A 4,115-nucleotide genomic window follows, 5' to 3' on the forward strand; every position below is an offset into this window, starting at 1 on the left:
TTCTTAATTTATGATGTTTCACTGTCCAGATTTAATCTTTATATAAGGGAAAGTAAGATGGCATAATATTAAAAAAAATTGAAGATCTTATTTAAAGATGCTAGTTAAGTGTCATAAGAATCTCTGCACTTTTTGGATACAATGCAATACAACATGACCATTGTCTTGTAGGTAAGGAATTCATGACTTTTCTGGGCAAGATTTCATGAGATGCTGGCAGAGTTCCAATACAAATAATGTTTTGTTTGACATCTCTGTCTAGTAATATTAACAAACCCCATGCAAATATATTCCTCCACATTTTCAGCTGTTATTCATCAGAATCACCAGGGGTGTTTTGTTTTATTTTATGTCTAACTGCACCATAAATTACAGATCAAAATATCTGGGAATATTTTATATACCTCTTTTTATAAATGACTTTGGTGATCCTGCTATCTAGTAAAGGTGGTAAATATTTTTATTATAGTCAAGCATAATTTTTAGCACAGATAACCACTAAAAATATATGAATGTATATCTCCATATTCTTCATTTCTCTCTACTCTCTGGTACTCAAAGTCTTTTAAATCAAACTTGTGAAGGTTCATCTTTAATCTGGACTTCACTTGCAAATCATACTTGGGACTCTACAATTTTTTCAGTGTTTTAGGAACATATTCCCAATGTTTCCTATCCTCTTTGTCACCTCTACAAATAAGTGGCCTTTGTTTCTCATGTGCAAAATCATTTTTATAATATTTAATAGCTTTCCTTTCCTAATGCTATCATTTTTAATCCTTGTCTAATGTCACCACTTTGGTATCTGAATCAGTTATACCATTCTTTTACTAAAAGCAGACAAAACAGTGTAATTTATGAGATGTTTTTACTATTTGGCTCTCTCCATCTAGCTCTCTTTTTCTTATCTTATTTCCTTTCGCTTAAAGAAAATATCCTAGATTTGAAAGTAGTTTCTGTGTTCCCCTGGCACCACTCCAGCTCTCCCTGTAAAGAAAAATGCATCAAATTAGCCCCGGCTTGTCTACCTACTTATGTGATTCATACTAGGAGGGAAAGATGAGCATCTGTGTTTCAGTGATTTCCACATTACTACTGGGGGGGGGTTTCAAAAATGAGTTATTTGGAAGATACACATATATGTGTTTGTGCGTGTGTTTGTGTATGTGTGTGTGTTTGTGAAGGGATATATGCAGAATATTCTCATGTCATATCACTTATTTTTCTCTTTGAAATGCCAAATACACATCCTACTTTTTCTTTACCCAGAAAGCTCTTGTTTTTAATATTACATAACATTTAAAAATGCTCCTGGAGTTTCATAGACAGAACGCAAACTTTCTTTTTTTTTTTTTTTTGGTTTCATGATTCTTTATTTCTACAATTAAATAGGAGTTATATCAATTGGAAGTACATGGACATGTTTGCTTTCAAAAGTAAGATATTAAAAAATCAAAGGCATTTATTGTTTTTATTTTATGTTCTGCATGTAGAACTGTTCCTGGTTCATAACTGATACTTGAATTATTGTCAATGTTCAATGCACAGTTGGCCTCATGTATTAATTAAGGTAATCAAGGACACATACTTGAATATTTCAACTGCTATGTTTCAGTTATAAGATTTTATACCTTTCTTCTGGGAAAAAATAATTTAGAAAAAAGATAATGGTATCTAAAACTTTGTAACAATACACTAATGATTCTATGAGTTAAAAAAAAACTTAAAATTTTAGGGACTGGAGCAATAGCACAGAGGGTAGGGCATTTGCTTGCATGCGGCCAACCCGGGTTCTATTCCCAGCATCCCATATGATACCCTGAGCACCGCCAGGATTGATTCCTGAGTGAAAAGCCAGGAGTAACCCCTGAGCATTGCTGAGTGTGACCCAAAAAGAAAAAAAAAAACTTAAAATTTTCTGGGACTGGAACAACAGGTAGGGTGTTGCCTTGCATGTAGCTGACCCCAGTCTGATCCCTGGAATCCCATATGATCTCCAAAGCACTGCCAGAAGTAATCCCTGAGTCCTGGATGCAACCAAGAAAGCAAAATAAAAATAAAAAAAATAAAGTAAAATTTTCTATAAGAAAAATTATGGTTGCAATGCCTTGTAAGATTTTGTTCATATTATTTTAGACTGAAATTCAAAAATAATTGAACAGGGCTGGAGAGATAGCACAGCGGATAGGGCTTTTGCCTTGCACGCAGCTGACCCGGGTTTGATTCCCAGCATCCCATATGGTCCCCTGAGCACCTCCAGGAGTAACTCCTGAGTGCAGAGCCAGGAGTAACCCCTGTGCATCGCCAGGTGTGACCCAAAAAGAAAATAAAATAATTGAACTGTGACACTTTCTTTAGAACACACATATAAGTGCGTGCATGTATTTATATATTTGATATATGACTTCTCTAGTAAGAAAGAAATTTTATCTATTCTTCACTTATAATTTTAATAGTAATAATGCAAATATGTAGGTTAAGATATTGTAGATAAATGATTGGTTGAATTGCCCTTAATTTGTGCCACAAATTCTCTAAAATTGTTATCTTATTACAGATCATACATACTGCTTTTTACCACTTTGCATATGCTTGTACTTATCTCCATAATGTTGTCACTGTCACTGTCACTGTCTTCCCGTTGTTCATCAGTTTGTTCAAGCGGGCACCTGTAAAGTCTCACAGCAAATTGTGAGACTTGTCGTTACTGTTTTTGGCATATTGAATACGTCACAGGTAGCTTGCCAGGCTTTGCTGTGCAGGTGAGATACTCTCAGTAGCTTGCCGTGCTCTCTGAGAGGGGCGGAGGAATGGAACCCGGGTCGGTCACATGCAAGGCAAATGCCCTACCTGCTGTGCTATCACTCTAGCCCTACCTAATGCTTCTTAGCGAAATTATCAAACAGACATAAGGGATCTTAACTAATGAATTTTCCAAATATTCTTCCTTCATTTTATGGCGAAATCTTAAAAAAGTGAATTTTTATATTTAAAACAGCACTGATTGTGTGAAAAGTTAAGTGGTACATAAATTTAATGCTGTATCATAAAATATAATTTTTTTGGTTTGTTATGTTTTGTGACTACACCCAGCAATGCTCAGCCCTTACTCTGAGTCAGCTCAGGGATTACTCCTGATAGTGCTCAGGGGACCATAAGAGGTGCCTGGGATTGAACCTGAAATGGCAACATTCAAGGCTAACTCTTTACCTGCTCTACTATTTCTACAGTCCCAGAATTATATTATATTATTCTTCTATGTTAGCATCTAAAAATTATAAACAATGTAGTAAGTTAATCCACATTAATTTTTTTAATTTATTTTTTTTTATTTTATTGCTTTTTGCATCATACCCAGCGATGCACAGGGTCACTCCTGGGTCTGCACTCAGGAATTGCTCCTGGCAGTGCTCTGAGGACCATATGGTTATTCTGGGGATCAATTCTGGGTTGGCTGCATGCAAACAAATCAATTGAAAATTCTTGCACTTTCTTTCATATTTCACATATCACAAGCACTTCAAGTTCTATACAAAATATTCTTCATTTTCTTTCTTAAGTCACAAAATAGTATTCTTCACAGTTTAACTTATCTATAAACAGTTGTCATTATCTTCCCATCTTAGGTTGAATTTGTTGTTTTGACTAATGTGAAAAAATGCTGCTATGAACACAGGGTTGCAAGTATTATTTTTATTACTTTCAATAATGATTAAGAATGTTAATTTTGACACATTTGGGAATTGCATTTTTAATTTTAACGGACCTACATATCATTTCTTCAAAGGGTCTGTACTAACAATATACAGCAGAATTTAATTTTTCCCCACATCCTTGTCAATATGTGATTCCATGAATATTTTATGTATTTAAATTTATATCTCTATCTAAGCTGTGGTCATGGGTGTGAGTTGATTTCTTGTTTTGGTTTTATTTGGATATCTTATAAAGGTAAACATATTAATAAAATAAAAATATACATGAGATTTGGGGCTGGAGCGATAGCACAGCAGGTAGGGCATTTGCCTTGCACGCGGGCAACCTGTGTTCAATTCCCAGCATCCTTTATGGTCCCCTGAGCACTGCCATGGGTAATTCCTGAGTGCAGAGCCAGA

This window comes from Sorex fumeus, unplaced genomic scaffold, assembly GCF_029834395.1.
Source record: "Sorex fumeus unplaced genomic scaffold, SorFum_2.1 ptg000115l, whole genome shotgun sequence".
NCBI classification, from domain to species: Eukaryota; Metazoa; Chordata; class Mammalia; order Eulipotyphla; family Soricidae; genus Sorex; species Sorex fumeus.